This window comes from Protopterus annectens, chromosome 2.part0 (assembly GCF_019279795.1).
Source record: "Protopterus annectens isolate FY-2018-M chromosome 2.part0, PAN1.0, whole genome shotgun sequence".
Taxonomy (NCBI): Eukaryota; Metazoa; Chordata; order Ceratodontiformes; family Protopteridae; genus Protopterus; species Protopterus annectens.
Genome location: NC_056728.1, coordinates 1146097313 through 1146117015, shown reverse-complemented (window position 1 = coordinate 1146117015; position 19703 = coordinate 1146097313). Strand labels below are relative to the sequence as shown.

Below are 19703 nucleotides of genomic sequence, written 5' to 3'. Positions count from 1 at the left end.
GCACAAGAACCACCCTGGATTTTGCCTCAAATCCCACATCTGCTGACTCAGCACAACAATCAGATACTTCACAGCCAGCTAAACACCTTAAACCTAGCTGCATGGAAAATTCCTTAGTCAAGCAAGCAGTGCCTCTCTCCAAAGCTGTTATGGACGTCATTCTGGAGGCCAGAAGGCCTAGTACCAGGAAAGCCTATTTGGATAAATGGAAGAGATTCTGTGCCTGGAACCAGGCTCACAGCCTTGACCCTCTTGTCCCAAACATACCTCAGATACTACAATATTTAACTGAGATGTTGGACAAGGGCCTCTCCTTTTCATCCATCAAAATCCATGCCTCTGCCATTTCTGCTCATTACAACACGGATCCACCAATTTTCTCTAATCCTTTGCTAAAACAGTACCTCAGAGGGACTAAAAACATAAGACCGCCCCGTAGAGCACCTACTCCAACTTGGGACCTCAGCTTTGTTTTGGAAAAATTAACTTTACCTCCTTTTGAGCCAGCTAACACAGCAGAATTAAAATGTATCTCTTGGAAAACTGCTCTGCTACTGGCCATAACATCAGCACAAAGAGTTTCAGAATTGCAGGCACTAATGGCAGTGGAACCTTTCCTCATTTCCCACCAGGACAGGGTGTCTTTAAGAACTAACCCTACATTTATGCCAAAGGTGGTATCAGTATGGCTCTAAATCAAACTATTCACTTGCCAACTTTTTATCCAAAACCACAGAATAAATGAAAGAAACTACTGCATTCTTTGGACATTCACAGGCAGTTACGCTTCTACTTGGACAAAACCAAAGCTTTCAGAAAATCTGAGCAATTATTGGTAGCATATGCTGCAGGAGCACAGGGAAAAGCCATTTCAAAACAGACTATTTCAAAATGGATAGGACATTGTATACGTTTCTACTATACCCACCATGGGAAACTTGTACCTAGCAGCATTAGATCTTACTCCAGCAGGGCAACAGCCACTTCAGCTGCCTACCTCAGAGGAGTACCTACCAAGGATATTTTGGAAGCAGCAACATGGAGTTCCATGCATACCTTCACCAAGCATTACCATTTGCCTTTATACTCCAAATCCAGAGCTGGCTTCGCCATTGCTGTGCTGCAGGGCCTTATAGCCACCCCTAATGCCTTATAGAACCAGCCACCCTACCTCAGCTTTGGGATTCCACCCAAGTGTAATGACTGCAGTAGTGTAACACGATGAACATAGTACAGTTTTGTACCTACCATAAATGTAGATGTTCGAGTGTAAACACTGCTGCAGTTCAGGTTACCCTCCCTCCTTCCCCTCTAACGTGCTGGTACGTACCTATGTCTTCTACCCTTTACTACCTATGGGGAATATTTGCTGGTAACTGAAAGTTGTTGTTTGCTTTTCTTATGTATGCTTTACTAGCAATTTGAATTGCCTACCTATTTGGGGGCACCTGACATCTGGGGCAAGAAAAATGAAGAAAATGGCGTCTGCTGCATCTTGTATACCCCTGTCGCACTGATGTCAGGGAGGAGGTGACAGCAACCGATGCCGGACCAAGACTTTGGAACTCAGGCCGACTGGGAAACCGCCTGATGGCAGGATAACCCAAGTGTAATGACTGCAGCAGTGTTTACACTCGAACATCTACATTTATGGTAGGTACAAAACTGTACTTTTTCCCTTTTTCCAGTAGTGTTTACATTCCCTCACCCCCTAAGCAAATGGTCACCACTGATCACACATTATTGTTCCTTGTGTGTGTTAGTGGCACAGACCAGTTCATGTGAGTACAAATGTTCTTCATTAGATGACTGTTGCAGTACCTATCACAATTTGACATATCTATCTTGCCAGGAATACCATGCATCCGGCCAGTCTACAAAACATTAGGCTCCTTCCTCACATGTCATCAATTTGCCCTGAGCACGAGAAGACATGATAGTAAAGGATATACACAGACATGCCAGAATTCAAAGCTTTCTTGCCGTTAGTATGCTCATGCAGACCCGTCTACAGCTTTGTGTGTGGTAGTACCAGAGGTTGGCTTCAGCTGCTTTTTCAAGCAGATAAGCAATCTTTTGGGGGACCTCTGTTTTTACTCCAGAGATGTCTTTAGAAGCTTTGCTTATGATTGTCAGACAGGGCAAGTGTAGTGAGTGCCAAATTCTGTATAAAGACTCCCTGTCTTGTGCTTTGTGATTGGAAGCTAAACATGACATCTTGTCATGTTCTGTTATCCTTCCCTTCAAATAGTATTGCACAGCACTTCCATAGTGTTTTTTTCTTTCCTGTAAAGCAGATGTCTTAGGCATGACGATGGCCCACCACTGGGCCAGTAATCAAGAAACCTCAATCCTCACCACTGGCAACAGTGGGGGACGTACACTGGGTGGATGACTAGTACACACAGTATTTCCAGATGCAGCTCTCTGCATCAAGTGCAGTTTCCCTTAAGAGCACACCGAGACCACAGTCAGTCTGGGCTGGTTTCCCCCTCTTTCTCCAGATCCCCAGCAAGACTCCCCACTGGCACAGCTGTAGAGTTGAGATTTCAGCTGAGTGACCAAGACCTCCAGCGCGCTCTGTCCAACCAGTGCTTCGTGTCCCTGCTCAAGTAGCTGACACACACACTCTTTGAGGTTTAATTTAACACACCTGGGAAAGGCTGGCAGTAGTTTACTAGCTATGCCCCCTTCTGCCCAGACTATAAGGTAGTTATCACTGCCACCAGTCATTCCTTATTAGCTACTTTAATGCCCTTAACAAAGGATGACCACTCTTACTGTGTATTGTTTCTATTATTACAAAGGGTAGTTTTCCCAAGAGCAAGGCTATTAGGAGTGGCCTACACTGTGTCACCAAATAAGTATGCAAATACTCTCAAAACTTAAATATCTCTACACAGATCAGCCACAGTGAAAGGTTTAAGTATATTTGATAATACAGAAACAAGACAATACTAAATATATATTTACAGTGACATCAGAGTTCAAAACCAGAGGAAATATTTAAAACAGCATTGCGTGACAGTGTCAAATAAGTAAAGAAAGATATCTAAACTAAGCTTTACTATATTCCTGAAAGTATCTGAGAGAGCTATTATTCCCTAGTACACTTAATTAGAGCAAGGCAGATATGTGCTGAATGGGTCTTCTTGTTGCCAGGTCCAAGACAGTATACAGAATGCTGTGTCTTTCTAAGAGACTTCTTAAATTAATATCTCAAATATTACTGCTGGGATAGCTTGCAGAATGACATCATTTCTTGTCATCTGACACTATCCTAGGTAAAACCCCCCAGTGCTGGAATGTAGCAGTATTTCGCCTCAACCTGTGAAAATGCGTAGACTTCAGATCTTTGGCAGATGCTGGAAGTCATAAAACAATTAACATTCCTTCATACTCAAAACTAGTAATTATTTCACTTTAGAGACAACACAGAAAGCTCCCTAGTTTTAGACATTGTGTCTCCTGGCTGCATTGACATTGAAAGATATATTTTATTGCATAGCCATAAAGCAGTTTAATTTCAGCTATTTTTCTGAAGTTTTGCTGGACTGAAGTTAACCTCCTGTGTTCCATTTTCCAGTGTTAAAATATATACATTTAAACAGTTACAGTAGTGCATGTACATTTCTGTTCTAGTAGAGCACACTGTGGATACATTTTCAAGCACTTTGCAAAAACCTTTTTCAACACATCTGTACAAACAAGTTTGATATACATGTGATATACAGTTCTTATACAGTTGTAACACAGGCATCTTATATGAATCATGTTGATATTCACAAATAACTTGTATAGATAGCTGAGCTGGCAGTATATCCCTTTGTTACAACCTCACTTGTTAGGTGTGTTCCTGATGATCTGTTGAGGTGTTTTGCAGCCCTAGTGTAGTCAGTAAGCTTCTCTGTGGTGATGTAGCACATCCGTTTGGAGGATGCTATGGCCCAGAACCCTCGCATGTCCTAGCAGACCTGCAGATTATCCTGTCTGAGGGTGAGGGATGCATGCATCAGGTTCTTATGAGGGAAGACCGTGGGTTGCTCATGAAGGTCAGACCAATGGCTTCAGCCCTGACGACCATAGACCTAGACTGTCCTGTAAAGCACACCGAGAAGACTAAGCATTTTCCCCGCCCCACTTCCCCCTTTCTTGGAAGGGGACTCAAAAAAGGCTGGTTTAACTTTGCTAAAAGACTGTTCAGAGCCATTTAGTCTTTTCAGTCTTCGTCTGCTTCTTCTCCTACTCCTATTAAAAGGGAGAGTATCCCTTCCATCTTCTGAAAAAAGAGATTATCTGACTCTGTTAATGAAGGATTGGGTTATGCTTCTCATATTTCTCTCCCCACAGGTTGTGAATCTATAAGAAAGAGGATATCATATCGTAATGCTCCTCAAGTGAAGAAATTTCCTTTGGTGACATCATTGCAAAAATGAGACTTTCACATGGGAGGGCAAAAAATGTCCAACTAGCAGAAGTGGTATTGCAAGCTACTCAGTAATGACCCCCCCCTCGGCCAAAACCTATGGCTATCCCTTCAGTTTTGGGACCCTTGAAGGATGCATTCTTGACTGCTTGTGCTACGAGACTTCTAACCTTCTGCTCCCAGATAGGTTTTATAGGGTCCCAGATAACAGTAACTACCTTTATTAAAAAAAAAACTGTTATTGACCATGCCATTATTTCTTTAGATGCAGAGAAAGGTTTACCAGTTCTTTTTGTTCTACTAACCCAGTCCCAAACGATAAGGACTGCAGAACATTTGACAGGTTTGGCAGAAAAAATACTACTTTCTCTGTAGCTTTCAGGGGCATAAATTCCTAAAACTATTATTGCCAAGTATCTTTTTTCTGTTTTGTCTAATATGACAATTTCATTAACAGAAATTCAGTATTCTGACATTAAATCCAATGTTATGGAATTGCATAATTTATTATCTTAGGTGTGTAATCTGTCTTGTGTGCCTGCAATGCTATGGATGCTGTTTTCAGGCCTGCTACCATTGGAACAATAATAAGACGACGACATTCTTAGATTAGACCATACATTGCCAGGGACTATCAAAGCCGAACTGCTAAATGCTTCTTCAAATAAGTACCTTTTTTATCTGTAATGCCTCTGTTGAAGTTTTCAAAAAACTGGGGAAAGGTAAACTTGCACAGTGGATTAAACAATTATTCTTTCCATTCCTAAATACCAGAAAAGCTGCCCCTCCAAACCAGGATAATTTTTGCAATAGTTTCAAGTCAGACCAGTGAAAATCTGCCAAGCAGTTCAGAAAGAAAGAGATGGCAAGATAGCAAAACAGAAAGCAAGCTAAAAGGTCCCAAGGATTTTCCTATCAAATGAAAAACATATGACCATCCTTGCCTCCTATCCCATCCCTTCCCTTCACTTCCCTCCCCAACTTGGCCTTCAGCTGAAAATTGCAGAGAGTCTTTCCATGTCTTTGTTCCTGGCAGTCAGTACTCACAGATTAACCTCCAAAAGACCAGCTTCATCTTATGCCCGAGTTCATTGCAGGGTTACTTTACCAGGAGGTCATAGAACCAGTCCCCTTGCTTTTTATTCAGGGCTTTTTCTGATTTGAGGAAGTGGAGGCCCATTTTACATCTCAGATGCACCTTATTTTCTCATCTCAAAATTCATAATACTAACACTTAATGCTTTCCTCTTTCCCATCAAACATGTTTGGGCGCCCTATACCTAAAGGATATTTATTTACACATCCTATTCCCTCACAAAAAAAACTAATATTTTGTAAAGTTCTGTGTATTAGGATTAAATTGTCACTTTACCTCTTTGCTATGGTCTTTTTGCCACCCCAGTAGTCTTTGCTAAATGCCTTGGTCCAGTGATAGCTCATTGCAGACTTATTGGCATACACATTTTCTGCTATTTGGACATTTGCTTGATTTCAGCTTCTGTCTGCCAGGACACCCTAACAATCGTACCTTTATACCAGGAAACATTTCTGCAGTTTCTAATTCACCCTGAGTCAAAAAAAGGCATCCCTTATTCCAACCCGTAGATTAGTATTCTTGAGATGGCTTTTGGACATCTGTGATATAACAGTTTTTTTTTTCCTCCAGAAAAAAGTGCAAGCTTGTTAACACCAAGTCTTTCATTTTAGACAACTTCAAGAGAATTTTTAAGAGTTCTAGGATACATGGTCCCTTCTGTCCTTATGATTCCCTCTGCCAGACTAAACATGAGAACTTCATTGATATCTCAAATCTGTCTGGATCGATCCAACATGCTTATCCTCCTTCATTCCCAATCCCATTTCTTAGTTTTATGAAGAAAGAACAACTCTGGTGTGCTGATCATGTCCTTTCCAACCAGTGAGTCCCTTTCATTTCTCCCAGTCCATCCCAGACAGTGTCCACAGTTGTTTTTGGCTTTGCCAGGGGTGCTATTTCTTAGGGTGTTAAAGGTTCAGGGAAACTCTGATCCAGAGGACTGGCACAAGCACATCAGCTGGAAGGAAATGATTGTTCTGATTAAATGCACTTGAAAGCACTGAATCCTGTCTAGTTTCCAGTGGAACTCTTAGTGTGACAGACAGTACCACTTTGATGTAGGGGTATGTAAACACAGAGGCTCATGATCTTTACCCCCCTTTGCAGACTAGCTGAGATTGCCTAGGACATAACAGGTCAACACAATTTTTCTTCAGGCAGTTTGCATCTCTTCTGAGCAGAACACAGTAGCAAATCCTCTGAGCAGATTCAAGGTAAACCATCATAAGTTGATGCTATACCTAGATGTTTTCCTTGAGTTAGCCCACCAGTGGGAAGCCCCACAAGTAGATCTGTTTGCCTCCATTTTAAGCAGACAGCTGAAACACTTCTGGTGCAGAACATAGAAGACTTCAAGATGGATGCATTCTCAGTCACTTGACATGGATGCTTCATGATGCCCCCCCCTCCAGAGTTCTTCAAAAGATAATTGACTCACCAGAGGTGCTACTGGTTACTCCATTTTGGCACAGACAGCATTGATTCTTCCGTCTCATGTCTGTCCAGATGCAGTTACCGAACGTTTCCTCACAGAGAGGACTTGCTCACATAGGGCAGTGGATCTCCGAGTCATTACAACATTGAAAATATCAGTTTAACTGTGTATTCGTTGTAGACTTCTGATTGTTTTTTGTTGTTTTTATTCTGAGGACATGAGCTAGACATTAAAGGAGTCAAGAAAACCCGCTACTAAAAATCTTATTTATCCAAATGGAAGAGATTTTCTCTTTGGAGTCAAAATAACAGAAACCATGTCAAACAGTGGCATTCATCATTCTCCAGTACATGTGAATGACTCTATTATGGCCTTGCATACACTTCAGTAAAGCTACACCTCTCTACTATTTCAGCATGACTGCCACAGGATCTCCTTTGTCTCAAGTTATGCAGTTTATAAACATGGCGTTGCATATTAGACCACCAAGAAAAAGTGGCGGCTTCTCAGGATTTGTTTTTAATTTTTAGGAAAATTCTACCACCCTTTAAGCCTGCAGCTAGCTGTTCTCTAAAGCTTTTAACCTGGAAGGCTGTCCTGCCTTGGTAGTCAACCTTTGGTAGACTGGAATTTAGAGATCTAGTCAGCCTTTTTTAGCTTCAGAACAAGTCCTTCCTTTATGTGTAAAGTTGTGAAGGAATTTGATTTCAGTATGTACAGCTTCATGTTTCTGTCCTGAAAACAATGAAAGGATTTCTTGTTAACTGGGTGTTCACAGACAGCTCATGTTTTATCTGGACAAGACTAAACATTTCTAGAAATCTACTCCATGTTGTCTTATGAAGGTATGAAAAAAAATAAACTGTTAGTATCAAAACAAACTTATCTGGTAGATGGCTTTCCCATTCCATTCAATTCTGCTTTACTTTTCATGTCATAATTTGCCTCAGAATGTCAAGGCTCATTCTATCAGAGCAGCTGCTACATCTAGGGTTTGCTGGAAAGGGGCAGGCTCTGCGTATATTGCATGCTGTAACTTGGCCTTTGTTCGTACTTTTATCAAACATTATAATTAGAGTCTATTTTTAGAGCTAGAGCAGTTTTTGTTGGGCCTTTCTTCAGGGACTCCGGTCCTTATCAATCTGCTTTAGCAATTGTCCCATATTGTAATGGCAGCAGTAATCTATTTGAACATTTAACGGTTGCAGTAAATTAACTCATAACTTTACTTTACCCATGCAGTCTTCAGTTAATTTTGCCACTTATTGTCACTGTTCTTTGCATGCTATTGCAAGTAGGCTGTTTATACCATTACTGTCAGTATTGAAAAGTACTGACATTTTTTATTGCTATGTGATAGTTTTAAAATGTTTTAACATTTATAAATTTGTTCTGTATTAGTAAATGTGTATTTTGTCTATGGGCCTTTCTTAGTATAGTTTTTTGTGTAGCTTACAGGAAATTTTAACAGTGCAGCTAAACAAAAAAGTAGAAAGCCATGGAGGCCCATCTCATAAAGAACAGTAAAATAAATGAGAAAGTAAGTCCAGAAAGGAAGAGAATAGAAAATGTAAGGAAAAACTCTGTGGAAGACTGAAGTGTACTGGCATAATTATGTTTTCCGCAAATATTTCTTTTTGTGCCTTCACTTGGTTTCCCCACATGTTGTACATATTTTCATAAAATTTCTGAAGTATCTGTAATAACTGAATAGGATATCCAGTTATTTTACTAAAAAGAGGCAATCTAAATTTGGCTGCAACTCTGCTTTCTGTTACTTAAGTCATCGTGCTAAAAGTTTGTGCATTCTAGAGTTAACAAAAAAAAGCTTCTTAACAACCCTTCTAAACTTTTGTATTGCTTTCCCTTTAGCACTCTGCAGTTCCATGAAATTCCCCTTATTTTGCAGAATTCTCTAACCCCTCTAAATGGCTCGCTCTTCTTTCCCATCTCTCTTTCCTAATTCTAATATGTTTTAAACCCCATTTTAAGTTTATCCCACTCACTAGCTATCCCTTCTGAAGTAATATCTACCTTCCATAATAATGCTTGAGTCATATCCACTACCCATTCCTTAAATTCCTGTTTTTATAACTAAGTAGGAAAGCGCCATTATCTTTTTACATCATTACCTTGCATTTGTCTTCGTTTTTTGTTGGTGCATGATTGTGTAGTTATTGGATGGGTCTCAGAGCTTTCAGTTAAATACACATGCTCCTGTGAAATACCATTTTTATCCAGTGTAGCCCTGCTGTTGTATATTGGGGAATAATATGCATATTTTGCACTCCTACTACTAAATTTACATCTTCCATACCAAATATGTCTCACATATTTCTTCAGAAGTCTACCCTCTTTGTTATATTCCCCATTCTATGTCCTGCTCATGTATCCTCATTGAATCAAATCAGGTTCCCATCCACAACCATAAATATTCCCTGCCCAAAGCTTACTACTACCAAAAATCTCCTGATATCCAAAATAGTAGTTTTGGGTGGAATATAAATACATGACAGCATAATCCTTCTCCCCGGCCATTAGCCCTTTAATGCCACAAATCTACTGTTATTGTCTTTTTTTTTCTCTTTCCTATTACTGTTAGAGCCCCCCTTGCAGTCAGGGCTATTACTCCTTTTTTGTCCCTGATACTGTCCTGAATTTCCATCCTGAAATAATGTATTAAATTCGCATGCATGTTTCTGTCTACATGCATCTGCTGTAACATTGCCATTTATTCCATATATTTGTTATAATTTGGTGCTGCCTGCTTTTTGTCTTTTACTGCAAGGCCATTTGCATTTTCTGTTAATGTTGACAAAGCAGTCATTTTGATAAAAAAAGATTGCTTCCACATATCATAGATGACAGTTCTTTTGAATACGTTTTCAGCTTGCAGCTTACATGCGCTCCCTAATGTTTGGCAGACCAATCTTCTATGTAGTTGCCACTGCTGCTTATCTCTGTTTGATAACCCATGACACATTTTCCCCGACTTTCCACTTCAGAAAAAGCTGTAAACTATTTTTAAAGCCTCTAACCTGTTTTAATTCACAGCAAACACACACAAATATATACATTTTTCCATAAAGGAAGTTTACACTTCAGTATAGGAGCAGTTGCACCAAATCAGTCGCTACACACAGATATTACTTTTTCTAAAGTTAATATTAAACATGCTAAAGTGAATGCTAGTCTGTGTTTCCACTTACACAGGTTGCTGTCTTTCTTTACTTTATCTCTCATCATCTCTCATATGTAAAAACAAAAAAAAACAACTTACATGTTAAACTTTAAGATTTAGCCATAATAAGAATACACTGACTACCATTCTTTCATTTTCAGAGAACCACTTCTAAATTCCCCTTTGAAAGTTAATTACATTAGACATTTTACATTCCATTCAGACCTTTTGTTTAGACCTTTTTTGATTAATTGCTTACACCTACAGACTCCTCTTGTCCAACTAAAAGTATGTACAAAAAACTGCTTGTAACTTTGTAAATGGAAGAATGTACCTTGTAGATTTCACTCATAATGCACGGGTCAGGCTTTTATTCATGATTAATTGCTTCCACCTTTTTGCTTCTTGTCCTCCTTTCAAAGCAGGGGCTAATGGAAAAAAATAAATATTTCGCAAATGTAACAGCTTTCCATATTTTTTTCCTGTTTTTCAAGATTAATTGCTTGAATAAATCCTTGCCTTTAGCTTAAACTAAGATAATTAGTATAGATAGCCACCTCTGTAAAACCAAGGAAAGTTATTATAATTTAATTATACATGTTAATATACTTTTGTGTTCCCCCATCAGCTCAATATCACAGTATATTAATGGTCCAGTGTTTCTCATCTTCTGACAGTGTAAAGCATGGATACATTGCAATTAAGAAACTCCGCTTTTTCTTTAATGTCACTTGCATTCACAACAGTCACTAATAAAACTCTCCCACATCACATTTAAAGTACATCTGATTGCATAGTATACAATATAACATGCAACTTGCATCATGAAATTTATTATACAAATATTAATAAGAACAAAAAGATGTTCTTCATTCCACATTGCTGCAGTCCTAACATGTTAAAATATCAGAATTATCTCCTTTCTAAGGTGAGCCTAAGGTGGATGCTCTGGCAGAAGGTGACTGGAGTGTAAAGAGTTGCAGGATTTAGTTGTGTGAACGATTGGGTAAACATTCATTCCTTGCAATGTGGTTTTGAGCAGGCGCAGGCTTCTCTGGGTGTTGGGTTTTGGTTGGTTCTTTCGTAGGCATGTGCCTGGTTGAGAGATCAATTTAGCTGAGCATGTTAAAAAAAGGATTTTTTGGATGCTCCTTTTGTCTGATGTGTTGTGTTTTTCACTTGTGGAAGCAGTCTTTGGATGGCAGCACCTTTGGGAGGAAGGCTGTCTCTTTTCAAAGAAAATGGATTTTAATTACCCAAGACAGATGGGTCTTGATATCATTCACCACGGTTACAGGTTTTATTTCCATACCATGCTCCTCCATTCAAAGCATGCCAGACATTCCTCCTCCTCTACAAAGAGGCTCACAACTTTCTGTTGCAGTCTAGTACCCTCTCAAGACATGTGCTTTCTGGGTGTGAGACTGAATACAGCAGCCCAGATGGCCTTTTTAACCCCGGACAAAAAAGAAACAGATGCCTCAGACATTGCTTGGGAGCTCATCTAAATGGAAAGTGGATACAAGACAAGTGGCGCCTGAGACTACACAGCATCTATATCAACATGAAAGAGAGATGTTAGCAGTCCAGTTTGCATTAATGGCTTTCAAGGAGTTACAGGGCAGTGTTGAGGTGACAGTTCAAACACAACTGTCATGTGGTACATCAACAAACATGCTCAGCTTGCAACTAACTCTTCAGGCAAGGTTTTTCTGCGGAGCACAGAACTCCTAGCAGATGATGTAAGTAGACAAATCATGGATCCCCCCAGTGGAAACTCACCAGCTGCCAAAGTTTTTGCACAGAAAGGTCATCACACAGACAGCTTGGAAATGCCTTTTCAGTTGGAAAATCTTCCATGTGTATGCTTTTTCCACCTCCTCTGCCTCTTCTAAAAAGCTGCTTCTAAAGGACAAGACAAGCTAAGGATGATTTTAATAGCCCTCCATTGCCTTGGCAGCACTGGGCGTCATTACTGACACCTGTTGTCTCAGAGGGACGGTCATCTGCTCAATGTCAAGCTTCAAATCTCTTCATCTAACAGCCTGGCATATTCTGCTTTGAAAGACAGCACAGGTCTCCGCTTTTTCAATGTGTTTAAATGTGATTATGGAAGCCAGAAGACCCAAGTGTAGGAAAGAAAAATGGAAAAATTTAAGAGATTTTTTTTATTTTTGGCATTTCTTTGGAATTTGAGTGTGGCTTAGAGGGCAAAAGAATATAAGACCCCACGTAGAGCTCCTCCCAGATCCCCAAAATAAAGGGGAAAAGATTTTTGCACTTTAGATGTACACAGGCAATTTGTTAGATCCACATTGCTGCAGTCCACTCCTCCCCCCCCTGTGTTTAGGGTGTGTTTTTGTGTAGGGGCAAGAAAAGACTGATATGATGGCGTCGGTCATGCGCGCCCCAGCCCCCCCGCGTGACTGGCGTCGCGCGCCTGCGAGCTGACAATAATACTCTCTTTTTGGGCCGACTTTTTACTTTACTTCTACAGTCCCTTTGTGGTCCTCCTAAACATTAATGACCTAAAGTGGGTTTATGCTTTAGAGTCCTCCCACAGATTAACACAGTCAGCAAACTTACTTTGTCTTGTACAAGCACAGTTCACATATCTAAGCTACATGTAATGGGAATGATGCTTTATACAGTTCTCTCGTTTATTCAGTAACTTCATGTTGTTTCTGGTCATCTTCCTGTTCATCTTTACCTCCCACCAATGGTATGAAAAAACACTATGAGGCCAGACTGTTCAATCTGCTGTTAGATGTTTTTTAAATCTACCAGCAGATTAAATATTTATATTTGGTTTGGTGATTGAAAGCTTTTATCACACCTCCCACCATCGGTTTCTGATTCGTGTAAAAGGAACTGTTGATTCTTCTTGTCTGTTCCTGAACTTTCTTCTGTTACTCAAGTGTTTTCCTTTTGAAACAGTAGAAGATGTTTCATTGGCAAAGTCCCTCATATGAGCTTTGTTATTGTCAGAAAAATGAGTCAGAGTCCCTTCCAGCTTGCTGACCCACTTTTTGTTGTTTTTTTGTTTTTTATGTAGCCAGTTCTACATCCAAAAATGTCCTAAGGCTCACCTTTTGTTGGCTAAACTTTGTTTCTTCCTAAGTTCTGCATCCAAAAATGTCTTTGATCTTCCAGGAAAATATTCTGAAGACAAGTTGCTATTAGTTTGAATCTCACACCTGCCTTTCAACATCCCGATTGCCAGAATAAACCTTCTTTTCTGCCCAGTGAACAATGGATAGTCATTTTTCACAAACACTCTGGTGTCCCCAGTTTCTAATACTTTTCCCCTTTTTCCACAGTTTCATCATGAGCAGCTTTTTCTGATTCTGTAGTCTCATCTTTATGTATGTAGGTCTAGGCTGTTTTCCCATGGCCAGGTTAGGAGCAGACACACAAAATGCACTCATATTAACAATAACTGTCTTGGAGCACCACTCCAATTTTTATTTTTACTTATAAAATCTGTTCCTTCCTGTTTCCCTGGCATAGCAGAAAATCTTAACTTTTCTCTGTGTTCTCCATCTTCTAATGCTGCTCTTTTTTTTTTTGCAGACGCTTCATGTTCAAGTTAGTCTTTCCTTCATTTCTGCCTCTGAATTCTATGGTTTTATCAGGCCTTCTAAATAGCTACTTAAAGCTTCTATTTTCTCCAGTCTTTTGTCATTTGACTTTATATATTTTTCCAGCATCTCATTTTAATAATTTCTAAGTACATTTGATTTAATTTTTCTTAAATTAGTGGAAGCTATCTGTACTAAACCCGGAACTTGAACTTATTGCTAAATAGTTGAAAGGTTCTTCCCAGCCATAGCTTTTTCTTCTAATTTTTATGGTTGATTTTCTCTCACCTTTCACTAAATATCATCTTGCAGGCATCCAGGCAGTATAATTGCTAACTGTTAAATTAATTTTACCCAAGTGATAACCTTTTTTTGGCACTCTTAACCATTTTTCAGCTTCCACAGTGAAAGCTCTAATCACCCTGATGCTCAGCATCCAACTGATTTGATAGTTTCATTACATTTGTTGCCAAGAGCTCTCAGCAGTGCAGTTAAAGCCCATTGCACCATGAAGTTGACAGCTTCCACTGCTGGCATCAAATGTAGATATACTATGGAGAGAGACACTAGTCCCACTTGATACCATTATTTGTCTTTAATAAGCACTCCAGTTTGGACCACCAGCCAAGATTTGGTCATCACTTGGAGTGTTGTCCTTCTGGACATTTTGTCGTCCTGTCACTTTGAGATGTCTGTAGTGCTATCCTGACATTTGTTTGTTTTATTCAGTGCAGAGAATCCCTTGAAGTAATATGAGAGATGGGTGAATACTCATATCAGTTGATGTTTAAAAAGGCCCCGTGTACTGGATATCTTATTCCCACTTTCCCTTCCCTGGTAAGGCTGGCCATTCCTCCACTAACCAAGGTTAACGCAGGGGTTAGTGTGTAACAGAAAAAAATATATATTATTTTTAGCCTTACATTTTTGTCTGTTTTCTTGCAAGTGAAACCCAGGATGTTCATCGTGTTACACTGCTGCAGTCATCACACTTGGGTTATCCTGCCGTCAGGCGGTCCCGCAGTCGGCCAGAGTTTCGAAGTCTTGGTCCGGCGTCGGTTGCTGTCTCTTCTTCCCTGACGTCAGTGCTCCAGGGGTATATAAGATGCATCCGACGCCATTTTCTCCAGTCTTTCTTGCCGCGTGGTGCCCGAAGCAGAAGCAGTTCGCAAGTCCCGGTCGGACTACTCCTGAGATTTTCAAATCGAATTTCAGACCGAAGTCTTCATAAAGCTAAGTACCCCGTTGGGGATCCTTTCCTTGCCTCAGTCCGATGTTCATAGGTTGGTACTAGGCTATCAGCCCTAAGGCCTATACAAGCCTAGCCATAACAATTCCCTGGCTATTTCTTCCCACATTATTTACTTTCCTGGACCCCTCTCAGGATCGAACCTTGTACCTTATGCATGGGAGGCGAATACCTTAACCACTTCACTATCTGGTCTCGTGTCAGAAAAAGTTAACAATTGCATTTCTTGTGGGAAGCAAATACCTCATAAGGACTTTCATTCTTATTGTATTCCTTGCCTAGGCCCAGACCACGACGTCACAGGTTGTCGGTTTTGACTAGGTTTAATAAACAAACTATTAAATGCCGGTTTGATTTTGCCCGACATTGTTTTGGTAGAAATTTAATTATACCATGCCGTTGGAGCAACCGATGACCGGAATGCATAAAAAACGCAAAGTTAAGGACAGGCAGCCGAGATCCAAACCAGACTCCGAGGCCTCTGCTAGGCCAGTCACCGGTTCTCTGGTTTTCAATGAGGCGCCTACACAGCCCCTGATGACCGCTGATTTAGAACCCCAGGCGACATCCGATTCACAAGCGGAGATTGCCAGGCCACCACAACCTTTACCTTTAGGCCCTTCCGACTCCATGCCTGAAGGAGATTCCGGTGCAGTTGAAACGTCTTCATTTGCAGAAGGTGTCTTCAGACCGACTACACTCACTATTAAATCCTATGCAAAACTGAAAACGCCTTTAAAAACAAAGAAGACTGTACAGCAGTCTCCAGTACAAGGCCCCATGCCTAAGAAAGAGATGCTTAAGATGGCTGAAGACTTAATTACCCTAATCAGGGGTTCCCATCCCCCTCCTGATAAAAGGCCAAGGCAGGAGGAGGACTACGCTTCCTATGACCAGGCTTCAATTTCCTCAGATTCTTCTGAGGAACAGGAATATTCCTTTCCCCCTTATGAAGATTCTGATGCTGAAGAGTCCATCTCTTCTGCATCTCCCCCAGAAGACTACTCTTTTGGGGAAACCTTACATACTATGAGGGAACATTTTCACTGGGAAGGCCAGGATTACTCTGACTCTAAGAAAAGGCTCCAAGAGTTCCTTTTACTACCCCAGCACAGACCACTTGCTATTCCACCTGTGTTAGACATTGTGGATGATGTTTATTCAGAATCTAGCCTTAACCCAGATTCACTACCTCCTGCACCAGCCAAACCAGACAGATACTACAGAGTCCCTGACTCTCACAAATTCCTGTATAAAAGCCCTGTTGCTGACCCAGAAACCATTTCCCAGGGTCCCAAAGGGGTTAAGGCCTCTATTGCTAAAAATCCTGTGCCCTCTGAAAGGAATTCTAGAGCACTAGACAGATGGGGAAAGAAAGTATATACCTCCGCTACTCTAGCTATGAGGGCCTTAAATTGTCAATTTCACATGCTGAAATATCAGCAATACCTGATGTCTCAATTAAAACAAAAAATGCTCGCACATACAGAACAGCCAGATTACAAGGAAATGCAAGATTTGCTGCATTCAGCTGAACAAGTGGAAAACATACTTAGCAATGTGGATTTGATTCATTGGAAGCTTCTTGTAGAGCAGCAGTGAACAGTGTCTGTCATACGTAGGCATGCTTGGTTAAAAGAACAAACTTTACCTGATCATGTTAAAGCAAAATTATTGGTTGCACCTTTACAGCAGGATGTTTTATTTGGTGTAAAAGCAGTTGTTGTTTTAAAGAAAATGGAGGATAAGGCAAAATCTATGCAGACGGTCAAGGATTTTTTTACAGGTTCAACCCCCTCGTTTCAGCAGAAATTGGCCAACCAAAAACTGGTCCTTTCCAGCTTCTGCCAGACCACAGAGGGGCAGATACAGACGCCCAAGGGGCAGAGGCCAGCCACAAGGCTCTTACCAGCCTCGACAATGGGATGCCTCAACCCAAAAAGGAGGAGAAGACAGGTCTCAAACTACCAGAAGGCAAACACAATGACTTACCCCTCAGACTACCAAGCAAAACCCTCTTGGCAGCTCCCTTGGGGGGAAAACTAGCACTTTTTGCAGACAAGTTGGCACATCATCACAAAAGACAAATGGGTCCTAAATATTGTATCTCAAGGATACAGATTCCACTTTCACAATTTGCCAAGGATAAAAGGAATGCCAAACCTGCCACCAAATCAAAGGGCAGAAGTTCAAAAGCAAATTTCAGCTCTCATGGACATGAGCCATTCAACAGGTTCCTACACAGGAGCAAGGACAAGGATTTTACTCAAGACTGTTTCTAGTTCCACGAAAGGACAAAGCCTGGAGACCCATTCTGGACCTCTCAGTTCTAAACACGTACCTTTAAGTACCCAAATTCAAGATGCTAACACTACAGCAACTTCTTCCCATGCTGGCAAGAAGGCTTGGCTAGTAACATTGGACCTCAAGGAGGCATACCTGCATGTCCCTATCAGACAAAATTGCAGAAGATACCTCCGATTTATTGCAGGTTCAACCCATTACCAACGCTCTGCACTGCCCTTTGGCTTATCTACTGTGCCCAGGGTCTCCACAAAATGCCTGGCACCAGTAATTGCATACTGCAGACAAAGAGGGATTCAAATATATCCATACCTGGACGACTGCCTTATTGAAGCAGAAAGCAAGGACATGCTATTAAAGCATCTGGCGTTTGTCAAAAACCTACTAAGTTGCCTAGGGTACACAGTAAACGAAAAGAAGTCAAAACTAGTGCCCTCACAAGACATAATATTCCTGGGTGCCAGCTTAAATACAACGGGCCCAGATGGCTTATCTCACGCCAGACAAGCAAGGACAACTGACTCAAATTCTGCAGGCCTTGAGATTCCTGGCATCTTGCATACTACTAATACCATTTGCAAAACTGCATATGAGGAAATTACAATGGTATCTGAAAAGCGTATGGACTCAACGCAACCACAGCTTGGAAACAATAATTCCACTCATTCCCTGCCTTCAACAGGAGTTTATATGGTGGGCTCAGGCAATTCACCTCAACAAGGGTCAGCCTTTTACCTTACCCACAGCCAGGCAAACTATAACAACAGATGCATCGGATTATGCTTGGGGGAGCACACATGGCAGGACAGTGTATTCAGGGCAAATGGTCTGCACACCATAGGCATCTACATATCAATCAAAAAGAGATGCAAGCTGTACAAAATGCCCTAACAGCTGTCAAGGACCTCCTACATCCAGGACAACAACTAATAAAGACGGACAACACCACAGTGATGTGGTACATAAACAAGTAAGGGGGCACACACTCCTACCCCGTATGCAGACAAGCAATGACCTTGTGGAACACAGCACTGACCTACCAAGTTCAACTACAAGCACAATTCCTGCCAGGAAAGAAAAACACACTGGCAGACGATTTAAGCAGAAACATCATAGATCTTCATGAGTGGAAACTAGATCCACAAGTATTTGCAATGATAACTCAAAAATGGGGGAGCCCAGACATAGATCTGTTTGCTTCCCCCCAAAACTACCAACTACGGAAATTCTGCACAAGGACATACCACACACTAGCTTGGAAAGTGGACGCCCTCTCATTCAGTTGAAAAACATTGACAGTGTATGCCTTTCCTCCACTGCCTCTTCTGGCAAAGGTGCTGCTGAAAGCCAGATTAGAGAGGCCACAAATGATACTCATTGCTCCAGACTGGCCACGCCAACACTGGTATCCAGTACTACGGAACATGGCTCAAGACCCACCATGGATTTTACCTACAATTCCTCACCTGCTCACTCAGCAAAACAATCAGATACTACACAGCCAGCTCAAGACTTTAAATCTGGCTGCATGGCAAATTGCCTAAACAACCAGTCAACACTTCTCTCTAAAGCTGTGATAGGCATCATTCTGGAGGCCAGGAGGCCCAGCACCAGGAAAGTCTATTCAGACAATTGGAGAAGATTCTACGCCTGAAACCAGGCTAAAGGCCAAAATCCCCTTGTCCCAAATATTCCTCAGATTCTTCAATATTTAACTGAGATGTTGCACAAAGGACTTTCTTTCTCATCTATTAAGATCCACGCCTCAGCTATTTCAGCTCAATACAACACGGATCCTTCTATATTTTCACATCCATTACTAAGACAGTTCCTCAGAGGGGCTAAGAACATAAGACCGCCTCGGAGAGCACCAACACCAACTTGGGATCTCTACTTTGCTTTGGAAAAGGTTACACTTCTGCCCTTTGAACCAGCTTTCACAGCTGATCTACAGTTCCTATCATGGAAAACTGACCTGTTGCTAGCAATAACTTCAGCACGAAGAGTCTCAGAACTACAGGCCCTAATGCCAGTGGAGCCTTTCATCATTTTTCATCAAGACGGAGTCTCTTTACGAACTAACCCTTCCTTTATACCAAAGGTGGTATCCAGTGTGGCCCTAAACCAAACCATTCATTTGTCCACCTTTTATCCAAACCCCCAGAACAAAGGGGAAAGGCTCCTACACTCTTTGGACATTCACAGGCAATTATGTTACTACTTGGATAAAACTAAGGCTTTTAGAAAATCTGACCAGCTCTTTGTATCCTATGCTGCAGGATCTCAAGGAAAAGCTAACTCAAAACAGACCATTTCAAAATGGATAGGACATTGTATCCATTTCTGCTACACACACCATGGGAAATCTGTGCTTGGTAACATCAGGCCCCATTCCACCAGGGCTACAGCAACATCAACAGCCTTCCTCAGG

The 19703-nt window shown here is 41.1% G+C and overlaps 1 protein-coding gene across 5 annotated transcripts in view; it reads left to right on the top strand.

The window, feature by feature from the left end:
- The window catches only part of LOC122793381 (protein transport protein Sec24B-like), a 2932722-nt gene that overhangs the window by 2292095 nt on the left and 620924 nt on the right, over nucleotides 1-19703 (top strand). The gene's annotated exons all lie outside the window — the stretch shown is intronic.